This window comes from Dromiciops gliroides, chromosome 1 (assembly GCF_019393635.1).
Source record: "Dromiciops gliroides isolate mDroGli1 chromosome 1, mDroGli1.pri, whole genome shotgun sequence".
NCBI classification, from domain to species: Eukaryota; Metazoa; Chordata; class Mammalia; order Microbiotheria; family Microbiotheriidae; genus Dromiciops; species Dromiciops gliroides.
The window spans coordinates 328,621,645-328,637,832 of record NC_057861.1 but is presented as its reverse complement, the minus strand read 5'-3'; positions in this window follow the sequence as shown (position 1 = coordinate 328,637,832).

Below are 16,188 nucleotides of genomic sequence, written 5' to 3'. Positions count from 1 at the left end.
TGTAGAGCTCCCCAGTCCCTTCACATCATGTAGGGAATCGCCTAATTGTCTTAACATAAAGCCAGCCTTGGGTTTTGTTCTAGCTTTCCATTCTTATTCTGTTTTGAAGCTCTGGCAACTGTACATCATTCTGTCGAGTGCAGTAGGCTAGCGGAAGATGTGATCATCAAAGACCTAGGGCTGTGAGGACAAGCTTAATTACTTAAATCTGTAAAGCCTGGAAAACATAATGGTTAATGGAGTAATCGGTTGGAGGATGTGGAATTTTAAATAGTATAGACTATGTCACTAGAGAAGACTGTCGGCGGCACAAGTGGAGATGATAAAACCCTAGTGCATAAATGGTGTCTGACGAAAGTCTTAGATGTTCATAAATCAATAATTGATAAAATGTACTCTGGTGTAACTAAGTAGATTTTTATGTGGTAGGTTGAATAAACTGATTACAGGATACCACGGGACTCTGTGGAATTAGGAAATGAGTTTCATTCACAGAAAGGAGTCAAACCTAGGAGTTGGTATACATACAACTAAGTGCAGCTGATGATTGGCTTTAAGCCACAAACAACACCTACCAGTTACAAATTAGAAAACCATTGAGGATAAGTCTCAGGTAGGGGCTATGACCTAGGCTGAGATTTTATTCAAAGTCCCAAAGGTTATGCTTCCATAGGATGGAATTCTTGGTCATTTTTCTTCACTGTCATATTTCTTAGCCAGAGATAGGTAGAAGAGAAAGATAAAAGTACACTGTGTAGGTGGGTGTGATGGTCATTATGTGGAGGGGTGCATAAGATCCATGCCAATGCTTTGAGATGTCCTCTGAGTCTGGTTTTTCGCTCTTTTTTGGGGCGGTGAAATTACTTTCCCTGTACTCTATAACCTAATGTGCTACTATCTGCTTTGTTCCAGTAACCATAATGACAATGAAAATAATAATAAAGCCCTTTAGTATTTGCAGTTCTATATACATAACTGTGTATATGTGTATATATGTATGTATGTATGTGTATTTGATCCTCAAAACAACTCTGTAAGGTAGGTGCTATTATTATCACCATTTTCAAGATGAGAAGGTAATGATTTGCCCAACATCACACAGCTAATAAATATCAGTGGCAGGATTTGAACTCAGGCCTCTTTAACCTTCAGCAATGCACCCTTTACCAGTCAGAAAGTGCAGTTATAATTCCTACAGCAAAATAACCAGCCACTGGGAGACAAGCTTTGCAAAGTAAATTGATGATGGGGTATTTGTAACCTCTGATAACCAAGATAACAAGACACAAATCTACCTAAAAGGAAAGGAATAGCTAAGAAAAAAGGCCCTGTCAGGGAGGAAGTACTCAAGGACCTCACAACATAGAGTCATCCGTCCTCAAACCCTTCTGTCCTCATTGTGCCTAGACCGCATGTAGTTCATACATAGCAAAGTCATCTAGACAACAACAATATGCAACGCAGGCAAACAGTGACCCACAAGGCAAGGAAATTTTCCCAGTTATATTGAAACTCCATAATTGTTCTGCTCTATCACACATCTCCCCAGATTCTTTCCCTCTTCTTCCTCTGGAGACAAACAAATCTACAAATGCAGCACAAATGGCTTGGTTATTAATTAAGAACAATGACAAGAATTGCCAGGAATTCTGATTCGCCTTGCTTTTATATGCTTCCTACAAAAAGCCCACCTTCTTCCCCTGGTTTTGCCTCCCTCACTGTGCTAACACCTATTTCAGAAACTCACACATATCTCTATGGCTACTTCCGAGGATAAACTGGTAGACTTTGTAATCCCAGAAGGAAGTGGCATTATGCGATAAAAGATTATTATAGTACCACTCATAGCATTTCATTCCTAGCAAGGCATGACTAGGTAAGAAGCTAAGGTCATTCAATTTCACAGGCCTTTGTTAAGCACACACTTTATCTGTGAAATCTGTGATACTTCCTGAGTGATACACACAATTTAAATAAAACATGGTCATTGTCCCCATAGTCTAGTAGAAGGTTCAGTGTAGGTGCTTCCAAAATAATTGTCAGTGCCAACCCATATAAATAGATTGTCCTTTATCCAATCTCTTCTCTTTTTAGCTATTAAACAAGTCCTGACACCTTCAGATTACAATAATTTTCTTCTCTCAATCAGTATAGCAGCATTTATAGTCTGAACAATTCATAGTATAATAGTCAATTATAACATTTAATTAGTCATTTAATTGTATAACTGAGAAGAACCTGGGATTTTCTCATCTAGTGTTTCTTTTAACCTGGGATCCATATTTTTTATTTTTAAAATATTTTCATAGCTTTATTTTAATGTTATATAAATATTTTTGTAATCCTATGTATTTTACTGCATACATTTACAAACATTATTCTGAGAAGGGATCCATAGGCTTCCCTGGACTGACAAAGAGTGCATGACTCACACAAGAAAAGGACTAAGAATCCCTGGTCTAGGTCAACTAGAGTTAGAAGAAACCTTTGACTCAATGGAGCATAGACTGGGAAGTAATAGGAGGTTAAAGCTCAAAGGGCCTTTAACTTCATCACTTGGGTCAACCAGAGCTTCTGAAAAAAGTGATACCTAGAGTTATTTCCTCAGTGGACACAAATCATGTGAAATTGTGACTACATGGACCTGAGGTAAGCAGTTTACACATTTCTCCCAAGTAGGAACAGGCCCACACTGTAATAAATGATTGAAGTAAGAGTGCTTCTAGTCTATAGCCTTGTGGGTCGGTGACCCTAGAATGATTCTGGAATATGGGAGCATTTCGCAGGGACTGCCATGCTCTGATACTGTCTTGTAGATGGCTTCTTTATTCTTTCCGTTTCATATTTTTTCTTCTCCCCTTTCCTTCAGCAAAGCAGTTCAGATTCTTAATTAAAAGATTCATTTCTGTGGCAGTTCCTATAAAGCAAATTTCTGCACATGAAGCGAGAGAAAAGAGAGAACAGAAGGAGGAGGGAGCATGGTCTGTGTTCCTCCAGATACAGAAACGTTCCACTAATCTTTTTCGCACCTTGTGGAGTTTCAATTTTCCCTTAAAAATGTGGATTAAACAAAGTTGCCAAAAAACATATGCTTCCATGTCAAACATTTCACTTATTTGGGAGTGTAGAAGCAGCTTGAGAGCATGAGCTGCCTCTGCCTGAGGAAATGGAACTCAGTGGCTTGGCTTTTAATTGGAATCATGCTCTTATGACAATGAGGTGTGGACATTAGATATGTTCTGGTGTTGGTTGACCCCCTCTGGGGGCTATGTATGCTTCCCAAAAGGTCACTCACCAGGGAGCCTAGAGGACAGGAACCCAGCCAGCCCTGTTGCCACCTTGGCCTCTGGCCATACCACCTTAGACTCTGATCTTATCAGATTTCACAACTAATCAGGGTTGGTATGAGTCAGTACTTGATACAGGAGACCTCCAAGGAAAACCCATCTGCTACAGGCAACCAGCCCAGCTAAGACAGGAGATAGAACTTCATACTCCCTCTGAGTCAGAACTGAAGTCATGAAGCTCCTGAAAGCAGACTACTTGAGGAGAGAAGCATGGCATATGGGTGGGGGAGGTACAAGGGAAACTTGACTGAAAGCCAAGGACAAATTCCTGTTCCATTATACTTATGAATGCCTTTGCTCAACTTCTTTGCTACACTTAAGGACGCCATGCAAATGACCTTCCCATCCCCCCCACCCCCCCCTTTGGGACATTCACCAGGTTTTCATATAGTTTGGAGGATTTTGATTCTTGGCTATTCTAGCAAGAAGGGTAGGAGTGATAACTGATATCTCACTGAAGTAAATTCAGGCTGAAGTGGGAGACAGATCCCATAAATGAACAAAAGGGATAAATAGAAATAGACTCTTCTTACCTAGAAGAGTTAAAAAACCTGGGTTCTAGCTTTCTCATTCCCTACCTATATAACTTTGAGAAAGGAACTTATCCTTTTCTTTTTTCATATGTCAAGACAGGTGTATTAACATCTGCCCAGACTACCTGATGGAGTTGGCTTAAAGATCCAATGAAGTAATTTACATGAAAATACATTGAAAACTGTAGAATCTGATTTTGTAAGGTCAGATTTTAATATGACGAATGACATTTATCACCCACCCTTCTCCCAATACACATTGAATAGATTATTCTTAAGTTGGAGTCTAACACTAACAGCAATATTTTTCTTTTTAATTTAATAATAACTTAATCAGGCAATGTATTTTAAAGTTTCTTCCATAGATAAAGCCCTCTCAGAGATTCATGTGCTTCTGAAAATATTTAGTTCCTCTTCATCCCTTCTCCAGGTCATTACTCATAGGGGCAGAGGAAATGTAGGCCCATTAATACTCAAAATCACATGATACATTTTTGGAAGGGACATCTGAAGACTTGTCCTCCAAATTTTCAGAATAACCATTATCTCCACAACTTACCTGACAAGTGGTCATCCATGTTTACCTTGAAAAGCTCTAGGGTAAGGTAACCTACTAAGGTAGTTCATTCTATATCTGGATAACCATAAAATGAAGGGGTTGGACTAATTGATCTCTAGAGTACCTTCTAGCTTTAAATACATGATATTGTGTTGTAATATAGCTTGCTAACACCCTAGTTAGTGTCTCATTACACTCCTTGTTGCCTGCTTACCCAGCCCCAGACACTTTCTTTTCCCAGGTAGAGACAGTGGGATGATCTAAATTGTGTCATTAAAATATAATATGTGACATCTCAGTGTCTGGGAACACCCACTAAAAGGTGCTACCTTTGCACTCTAATGATCACTTTACTCATCCTTCCTCAATTAAAAGTTTGCTCTAGGGGGTAACACCAAACATTCACGTACTCACACCTGGAGACACCACTAAGCTCCCCTCCACTCCACTTCACTCCCCTCCCCTGCCCTTCCCTCCCCTCCCCTCCCCTCCCCTCTCCTCCCCACCCCTTCTCTCCTCTCCTCCCTGCTGTCTCTGTCTCTCTGTCTGTCAAACACACACACACACACACACACACACACACACACACACACTGCTTCTCCACCTATCTTCTATTTTTAGCATTCATTCTTTATCCAAAAAGTTTAGTTTCCTGCTCACATCTACCAATATCAGGAGACTGTCTAACCCATTTCTTTATGGACTAAGAAGGGTGAGAAGTCATTAACAATTATGGACAGCTGTCAGCCATCTTTCATTTGAGAGCACATACTTCCCTGTCTGATATCTGTCAATGAGGAGGCATGGAAGGGGATATAAGAGATCATTATTTCACAGATGAAGAAACTGAGGACCAGGGAGGTGATATGACTTACTAGAGATCACACAGTAAGAGTAAGACCTAGGTTTTATATTCAGATCCTCTGCCTCTAAATCCAAGGACTCTCTCGATGATGCTGCCTCCAGTCTGAATGTCTCCCAAAGAGTAAATGTCTCTGGGTGGAAATAAAGTAAAGATTAGGTCAAATCCATCTGAAGTTAGTAAATAGATTCCTGATTATGTGATGCCTGAATTTCATTATGTCCTTAAGACAAGGATACAAAGTAGAACTGATTTCATTGGTGTAAGAAACTCCCTCCACCACCTCCCTTCTAGCACCTTCTCTGAAATGTATAGTCCTAGAGAACTCCCTAGAGCATTGATAGATTGTAAGACACATAGTCAGGATATACCAGAAGCAAGGGTTTACCATTGTCTAAAATTCAGCCTAGGATCAGTATCAGGCATTTAAGCCACCTGTGTAGTATGATTTCATACCAACCCAAAGTGTCTCCTCTACTACATTTTTTGGAACTTGTAATTTCACCATTATAGAGTAATGCTTTGGGGGTCTTAAAAAGTACATTTTTGTCTTCCAGAATCACTTAATGAAACTTCATATGTCCCTGGGGAAAAGTCCTATCTATAAGCTCTATGTTCTCAGCATAGAGTAATTGATAAATACTTGTTAATTACTCAGGGCATCTAGGTGGCTCAGTGGATAGAGCACCAGCCCTGGAGTCAGAAGGATCTGAGTTAACATCCAGCCTCAGACACTTACTAGCTGTGTGACCCTGGGCAAGTCACTTTACTCTGTCGGGATAAGTTTCTCATCTATAAAATGAAGTGGAAAAAGAAATGGCAAACCATTCTAGAACCTTTGCCTCCCCCCCAAAAAAGCCCAAATGGGGTCAGAGAGTTGGTCATGACTAAAATGACTCAGCAGCAACATGACTTGTTTGTAGGACTTAGTGGAGAATAAGACCCAGTGGAGATGGAATGCACAAATGGTACTTCTAAGTATTCAGGAGAAATGGGAGGTGAGAGCATCAGAGACAAATGTAATCTTGTTTCAGGCCATTCCTCAGAATGACAATCCTATAGTGAGAGAAAGCTGATGTATTTGGAGGAAATGTTACATATCCAGGGATTTGGCATCATGAAGACTTAAGTTCATATTATACTATTCTGTGAGAAGGAAAAAAAAAACAGACTGTTCTTGTGCTCCTTAGACAAGAAGGTTAGAGGCCAGGTAAGGATGTGCTTCCTAAGAGGATAATGTCAAATGTACTTATGCATGATGCTATGTAAAGCAAGACAAGTTTATGAGATAATTGTAGAACAACTTCCTGAGGAAGCAGCTTAGTGTAAGGGAGAAATCATTGAACTAATTGTTGAGACCTCAGTTCTCTCCACTCTTCTTTCTACTTGCCATGGGACCTTAGAGAATTTCTTTTGGTTCATTTCCTTCACGTACCAAAATAGTGACTTACTAGGGAATTTTTGAGGTCTCTTGCAACTTTAATGTTCAATATGATATTTGCAAAATCTTAAAGAATAATAATAGGTCTATTAATGTGACATTGACATTGTTCTTTCATTGGTGTTTTGTTTTCACACCTAGGACCTTTCAGCTTTTGATGATTGACAAGGGAAGAATTTAATGACAGATACTCTGTACTTTTAATAAAAATAGCTTCTTAAATTTATTTTATATTATTTTTAATAGTTTTAAATTATATGACACCCTAAATCTGAACAGTGCTTTACATAAATATTCCTTTTGAGCCTCACAAATGCATTATCTTTGAAATAGGTAGGATAGGTATTCTTGTATCCATTTACAGATAAGAAAATTGTGATGCAGAAAAGGTAAGTGACTTGGCCATGGTTACCCAAGGAATAAAGGTGGGAGGTAGGATCTAAACCAACTGAGGTGATCTTGCCTTCAGGTCCAGTATAATGTTCTGGCTACTCTGCTCCCCTGCTTCACCATTGAAGAAGTATTTATTGAGTACCTATTACATAGGAAAACTAGGATGAAGGAAGAAGGGGAAACATAACTCGTGCCCAAAGAGTCCATAATCCAGTTGGACCCTGAGCCTTACACACAGCATAGTAGACACATTTTTTGGTCAAATTGAATTCAAGAGACTGGTACCTGTATCATAGTTGATACTAAAATAATGCCCATTGACTTGCTGACTTGAAACATCTGACAGGTAAGACAATAAAACCAAGCAAAGCAATAGGTAGACACATGCTAAAGTGTATAGAACTCACTGACATGCTACAGAAGTTTAGCTAAAGAAGTAATCAGTGGGCTCCAATGTAGCTAGGAAAGAATTCCTGGAGAGAGTAATTTTTGTCCTTGGCTTTGTGGGTTTGGGGAAGTGGAGACAAGTCAGGAAGTTATTCCATACTGTAAGCAGCAGACTAAGGTATGGGAGGGGGCAATATGGATACCATACTGACTGGAGCAAAGTTTTATACTGAGAAAAAGGGGTTGATGTTGAATATGTCAGATGAGGCTAGGAATTTGAAATCAAAGCGATAGATAACAGAAGCATTGTCTATTTTTGAACAGCAAAACACTTAATTCATGAGCTCAAAGTTATACACCTTCTTTGCCGAAAGGAAAAGGGACTGAAGGGGCATTCTCTATCTTTATGGAGCAATCTACATAAACCCCCTATGTACAGGTGATGTTTCATCTCCCATCCCCATAATTTTATACATCATTTTTCTAACTCTGAAATTCATTCTCTTTTCCTCTTAGAATCCCTGACTTCCTTTAAGATTCAGCTCAAACTTAACTTTCTTCAGGATCCCTTCTCCAGTGGCCCCTCTGCCCCACCCAGCTCCAAATGCTATAATCTTGATGGCTAATCATATCTACTCTCTATATTTTTTTGTTTTACTATTTCATGCACATGTTGTCTTCCTCCTTAGGATGTAAGCTCCTTGAGGGCAGGGATAACTTGGGCTTTTTGTTTCCTATCCAGTGCTTAGCATAGTGCCTCACACATAAAAACAATGCTTAATCAATGCTCAATAATTGATTGATTAGGGGCAGCTAGGTGGCGCAGTGGATAAAGCACCAGCCCTGGATTCAGGAGGACCCGAGTTCAAATCCATATTCAGACACTTGACACTTACTAGCTGTGTGACCCAGTGCAAGTTACTTAACCCTAATTGCCCAACAAAAATAAAATAAAATAAATAAAATAAAATAAATTGATTGGCATCATTACATTTATTTGTGTTTAATTTACTACCCTGAACTAATGTCTGTGCCTCCACTAATATGTTCCCATCTGCCTGCGATTTTATTTATTTGCCTCTTTTTAAGAGCTGGTGCTCTTGCCTCTGTACATGCTTATCCTGGATTATTTCATGTTAAAAAATTATAGACATTGTTTTTTCTTCTATTCTTCTTAAAAAAAAAAAATCCTGTACCCAGGAGCACCCAACGTTCTAGGAGACTAAACAAGCTCTAGGCCTGATGCTTCCTTCTCTGCACAAGGTTTAGGGGTGGAATTTTTTTCTTTCTGGCTTGAAGTTTGTTCCACCCATTTACAGCCCAAAATCTTGGGACCTGGCTGAAAAACCTGAGGCAATTGAATAACTCATCTTATCTGTCTGCCTTTCTAATGCATTACTCACCCGATAAAAATTAGATTTATCTAAATTAGATTCATTTAAATTCCCTTGCCTGTCATCCTGGTTAGAAAACAGGAAGGTTCCTTTTCTCTTAGAAATGAACCTCCCTTTACAGCCTTCTCACTCACCATGAGAAAGAGATTCTCTCTCTCTCTCTCTCTCTCTCTCTCTCTCTCTCTCTCTCTCTCTCTCTCTCTCTCTCTCTCTCTCTCTCTCCCTCACACACACACACACACACACACACACACACAAACCTCCATAGCACCCAGCTGATCAAGAGCTCAAAGATACAAGCAGCCTCATATTAATGAGTTCTTTGACTGGGACATGACGTTGGTTTAACAGCAGTTTCCGTAAAGTGTGGCGTGATTGAAAATTTGCTGAAGTTTATTCTTAGCTCCTTTTTGGCTTCTGCAACATGTTAACAGCTTGTGCATTTTGTAATGCCTCCTTTCATCACCATGGCAACAGTTAAAACTTAAGGTGTATATGATGAGTGGTCTGGTGGAGCTGTTGGCTGCTAGCTGCTGGCGTGCTGGGACATCTGCACCAAGGGAATAGAACAGCCAAGGCTGCTGCTGATTACAGGTGAGCCCCATTCCGAGGAAACCTGGTCTACAGAAGCCTGGAACAGCAAAGCACCATGGGGTGGTTCTTAGCTTTACAAAGAATGAACCCATTAAAGGGTACAGAGTACTGCCAGAAAAAGAGAATTGGATTTAAATGAGTAAAAGCTGGATTCAAAGTCAGGCTCTGCCACTAAATACTTCGTGAATTTGTACAAACCATTTAATCTTTTTGGGTGTCATTTTCTTCACCTGTAAAATGAGGGGTTTAGACTACATCTCTCTAAGGTCCTTTACAGCTCTAAATGTTGTTTATTTACATTTTCTAAATGGTGGCTATAAAAAGCAGAAACAACTAGCCATGTCAGGCAAAAAAAGCGTAGCCATGTAGGTGCCATAAATCCATCAAGGCCCAATGTCTGTTTCCAACATACCTGCATATGTAGATATAGATATAGAATATATACACATACACTTCATACACACACACACACACACACACACACACACACACACACACACACAAGAATTATAGGCATTATTGCTCATCTCAGAGAGGCAGTATTGAAGCCAAGCAGACCTGAATTCAAATCCCTACCCTAATACTTCCTAGCTGTATGACCACAGGCAACTCATTTAAAATAACCTCAGTGTCTTATATATGTCTCTAAGATGATGCAGATGAGTCATCTTTTTGTACCTATGGATAGTATTTTTATATGTGGAATTATCTAAACCCATGAATTTCAAAGTCTAAACTGAAAACTAGGAAAGAAAAAAAAAATATTGTTCTCAAGGAATTGCTAATCCACTTAGTGGAAACAAGAATTGCATATACAAGAAAGAAAACAATATAAGACCAGGTGAGACTAAGTGCTTGCAGCAGTAGCATAGATGATAAATTCTTTTATGCAGGAGAGAGAGAGAGAGAGAGAGAGAGAGAGAGAGAGAGAGAGAGAGAGAGAGAGAGAGAGAGAGAGAGAAAGAGATTACTGTGAGCCGAGTTAAAGCAAGTTTCATGGATCATGGGATCATAATTTTAGAGTTAAAAGGTAAGCCAAATCCACAAGACAACAACCAATTAGTAAGTACTTACTATGGTCTAGGCATTTTACTAATGACTGGAAAGACAAATACAAACAAAAATACAGAGAATCCCTGCCTATAAAGAACTTACATTTTATTGGGGAAATACAACACATAAAAGGGCTTTTTTTTGAGGGGTAGGGATGAGATGTTACTCATGTATAGGCATTGATGGCAAAGTCTAGATAATCAAAAGCATAGCTCTAAGGGTAATGAAGCATGGCCAGCCTGTGTCCATCCCTAAAATGTAGGGTGCCAGAAAGACCTCAAAAATGTCAGAAGTAGGCCAGGATGTTGGAGGGTTAAACCAGGAGGAGAATGTCCCAGAAAATTCTTTCAGAGATATTGTAATTTTATAGGCAAGGAAATTGTAAAATGAAATTTAAATAGGAAAGGTTAAAAGATTTGCCTAACTTCACATAGATGATATTTCAGTGGCAAGATCTGAATCAAAGTCCTTTAAGTCCAAAGCCAATATCCTGAGCCAGATTCATCATAAAATGATTAGAATATAAAATCCCCAGGGAGAGAAACAAAGGGTAGAAACATAAAACCCAGGCATCCAAATCTAATAATAGTTATATTACTGAACTTTTAACAATGAGCACCTAGGTGGTGCAATGGATAAATTGCCAGGCCTAGAGTCAGAAAGACTCATCTTTCTGAGTTCAAATCTAGTTTTACATACTTACTGGCTGTGTGATCATGGACAAGTCATTTAACTGTGTTTGCCTCAGTTCCTCATCTGTAAAATGAGGTGGGGAAGGAAATGGCAAACCAGTCCAGTATTTTTTCCCAAGAAAACCCCAAATGGAGTCATGAAGAGTCAGACACAACTGAAACAAATGAATAACAATAACATCATAGCCTCCTTCTATTGGCTTTTAAGTTATGAAGGTTGTAAAGTTGTGTGTTTCCATTGTCAATGAATCATAAATGTTTACTTAATCAAAAAAAAATCAAAACAGGGATCTAAAGATAGGCATTATATAGAATATTATCTTAATTCAATAAGTGGCCAAACTACCCAGTATTGATTTAGCATCTCTAAGACTAAGACAAAAGTTCCCATTTTTATCAACAGACTTTTTAACTGCAATGATCTATGTAACTATTAGTATCTACCTGAAAAGTAGGGATTTTGATAATAATGATGATGATGATTATCATCATCTTTGTGTCAGTATCACATTTTATAGTAACTGGTGCTTACTAAATGGTGTTCAATTTAATGTTGTTGTTTCCTGATAAATTGAGTGGAGAATAGATATTGTTGGAAGGCATCATCATTTATAAAGTATTTCCAATTTAAAAATGAATAAAACTAACATGAAGGAGTCTCATTTATGTAAAAGTTTGAGAAATGGAAAATCCTTATTTATTCTATGAGGAAAAGAAAGAGAATAATATTTATTTTTTATATTCTCCTGTCTACTAAATTGGGAACTCAGTCATGCCTAGGTATGCATAAGGAGTAACTATCTATGGAGCTGCTCTTTTTGGTCCCTGGGGAAGTCCTGGCTGGTCCCAAATTATTTCTTCTACACACTAGGGGATACCTGAAATTCTATCTCCAGAGCTTCATACCTTTAGCTTAATTCTTTGTTTTTTTTCTGTTAAAATATGACTCCTGCTGGAGGCAATTGAAATTTAAGCTATTATTAGTCATCTATGACTTATCACAATTGAATTTCTTGACTCTTCTGAGACCAGGTTGTGACCCAGGGAAAGGACGAGAGAGGCCTTGAACACATCAGGTCCCTAAGGAAAGAAGGGGGGATGAGTCCTGAACCCAAGAATTCAGTAAATCTATATTAAGATATGGGAACTTAGGTGTGTCTTGAGAATTTTTGGTTTCATTTCCTACCAGACTCAGATGAGAGGGTTCACCCTTAGGTCTCATTCTGCTCTAAAATTCTGTGAGTCCATACTTATATTTCATAATTTTGTCTAGGGCTAGCCTTGTTCAAATAAAAAGATAGGAATTTCTGTATCAAATAAGTGGCCTTGTCATGGCTTTTAAATCATTTAAAAATACTTCTAGCTCAGGAAAATTATTGAAACTGCACCATTTCTAATAGTTGTACCTTTATTTGCAAATGCTACTCTCTCCAGCTTCTACTCACCCATACTTCTTTCTTATACTCCTCAGATCATGAGGCTAAGTGAATATGAGCATCTGTCTGTAGCAAATACATTCACAATTCCTCCCCACAGAGTCTAATGAAAATCTAAGACAAAGAGAATAGGAAGGAGAGGGAGAGTATATTACTGCCTGATTCTCATCCAGCCTTTTGGTCCTTTCTGATCCCATATAAGCCTTGAGCATGTAGGCCAGTTTTTATTTTCACATCTGGTCCAGTCTATTCCCCAATGTGTGTGTTTTTTGTATGTGTGTGTGCATGTGGGGGGGGTATTGTTGTGTGTGTTTGTATGTGTGATAGTAAATAACACCAGATGCTATGTGTGTGTGTTTGTGTTAAATCTCTCATAATGGAGCAAACTGTGCAATGCCACGCCATTGGGGAAATTTCTTCCTGACCTCAGCTGGTGATCAGCTTATGCCCTGAAGCATGAGAATTGATAGGCCTTATAATTTTATCCAAGCTAATGTAACAGCAGCTGCTGTCCTTGGTGCTATCTGATTAAATTCCCAAATTAGGGACTGTTTTTTGTGACCTGAATTCTTTCTTGATAGCGACATATGATGTGAACTCCCATCAGTTTTATTTTACCCATACTAGGCCAGTTACACACTGAGGTGTCAACCATCTCAGAGGACAAGACATTATTTTTTTCCATTTTATTTGAAATGGGAGTTTAACAATAATGTTCAACATAAGCCCGAGAACCTTCTGATGAAGGAAAGAAGGGTCAACTGGGTTCTACAAACTTTGACTTTGTACCTTTCCCAAGGGATATCCAAATAATAAATGAGAAAGTTTTAAATTTCAAAGGGTACCCTATCAGCTATGACCTCACAGAAGAGACAAAAACCAATTTTTTCTTCTCAAAGGTTAGGGAACTTTGTGCACCTGTATGTCTTCCTGTTTGAGAAAAAGCACATTACAGCCTAATTAAATTAGAATTAAACAATGCTGAGATTGTAAGTGCCTGTTTTTCTTCTTTTTCTGAGCTAGTTTCTTTTTAAAGATGGCATCCTTTTCTCATTTTTAAAGGGGGCAGTTTTATTCTTGTGGCTTAACGAATTTGAGCCCCCAAAGCTTTCAACCTCAGATTGCTGCAGTTTTCATTAGAATCGTCAACATAGCAATTGCAAGCATTTGTTAAGTGACAGGAGATAGAACCATTTTCAAAGGAACCAGAGGCAGAGGAATTGAGAGTTGGAACTGGCAGAAATGTGGATGTGTCTTTCATTTGAAGGCGACGGATGCCACACAGCAGCTAAGCTGGGAATAGCAGGCAGCTACACCCTCAGATTTAGCTACATGCAGCTAGGGCTGCAAAAGCTGTGGTTTTTCACCTAAAACCTTGAACTTCTGAGGAAGAGCTGATCTTTCTTCTCTTGACAAAGGAATTGGTTTGAATTCTAAACTCTGGATTTGGGGAAAAGGAAGGGGTTGCTTGTTTGGAACATATTCTGAAGTTGTTCTCATTTCAAGGTTTTAAAATAAAAGAAAATGAAAGGGTGTTCACCTCTGTGGCTACCTCTGAGTTTGTGGTGATGTTTTCAGCAGTAGGAAAAGAAATCACAATGGATGTTTTGCTATTTAAGTCACTTCTATTTACGACAGGGATATTTCAAATATAACTCCAGTCTGCTGGATTTGGCTGGTCATTTTAAATAGTGTCCTGTTGATTTGATTTACTGTATTTTCTATTATTCTTACACATTCATATGTGTATGTATTCTTAATTCTTAATACATATGTACATATATGTCTGTGTGTCTGAGTATGTACACACATGTGTGTGTATATATACACATACATAACACACATACACATACAACTGTTTGAAATTTAAAATTTTACTTCTTTTTAAGAGGTACTGGGTTCTATTGTCCAGACTAGCTATGACAATCTATATCAGTTATTTTTTGGTGTCTTTTTGGACTAATTTTTCCCCAAAGGAAACAATAATGCTGCTCGCTTATCTACATCACTAAAATCATCTGAGGATTAATGGAATCATATATGTGAAATGTTTGATATCAGAGCAGGTGTTTTTTTTAATATAGAAACCCTACTATTATCTATAGTTATTCAGTCAGCCAAATACAAATTCTTAGTCACTTGAACATATGTTGCCTTTCTAGATAATTTTAATGGCAGATATTTTAATACTTCAACTTCTCTATTACCCTGTAGGAAAAAAAAGCATGGTTATAAAGGAATAGAGTCCATGAATTCTGGTCATTGTTAATAGGGGATATATAATGCTAGTCTAGATGAAAGGTATTTGGTGCTGTTGCAATATATTTGCTGGTGTTCTTTATCTAGCAGCAGTCACTGCTAATGCAGAATTACCTCTGGAGGTTTTTCTTTGTTTTGTTTTAGGATGGTGGGGACCTTTTTAGTTACCACATAACAAAATCACAGCCCTGGCACCCATAACAGCATATGCTCAAGTAAGAATTGAAGTGATGCTTGACTGAAGAAATCTAAGATCAATTTGTTGTCTCATATTTCAACATTAAATGCAGCTTGAAATATAATTATTAATCCATGCACTTTCTGCTTTAAGGAAGTGTTCCAGCAGTCTGGAACCAGGAGACTGTATATCAGTGATAAACCAAAACATGTACCCTAAACCACGGATAACCACAATTTTCAGGCTGGGAGATAGAATGGTTTAGGGGAAGGAAGACGAAAAGTGGTAAGGAGAGGGGAGAAAAAGATGAGGACAAGAAATAAGGGGCAAGGTGTCACTCAGCTAGATTATAAATAGGCAAACTTTATCATTGGCACCTTCTTCCCTTCTTTTCCCTTTTTCCCTTTGTCCCTTCTAGCAGTTCCCTCCTTCTTTATGCAGCCTGGCTCTTTTGTCAGTGAGCAAAAGGACCCCAGTGACTGAATGCATTTCCCCCCTCAGAGGAATTTGCATTTAAAAGAGGACAGCCTACTAATGACAGTGCTTTGCTAACCACAATGAAACTCTAATGGTGGAATATAAGGGCATGGGTGTGTGTGTGTGTGTGTGTGTGTGTGTGTGTGTGTGTGTGTGTGTGTGTGAGAGAGTGAGAGAGAGAGAGAGAGAGAGAGAGAGAGAGAATGAGAATTCAGACAAAGCCTTCCTATAGTTTTTTAAATCCATCCTAAAACTGCCCATCCCAACTATGCCTGAGGATAGTCCAGTAAAAGAGCCAGACGTTAGAGATGCCCCTCTCAATGGTGTAGCCCCACAAATACTGGGTTCTGCTACCAGAGTCTGGTGCTCAAAATGCTTCTATCTAGATTTGGGAAACCTGTGATCATCACATTATAAATAGATCATCCCTGGGAACAAAGAGAGACAGTAAATGAAATGACTCCTATATTGAAGAGGTATTTCCACCCTTATGACATGAAGGAGTCTGGATCTCTAAGTCCTTTATAGCTTGAAGTGCTGTGGTCTCTGAGTCTGAAGTTGTCCTAGCTAGATTTAGTTTTAT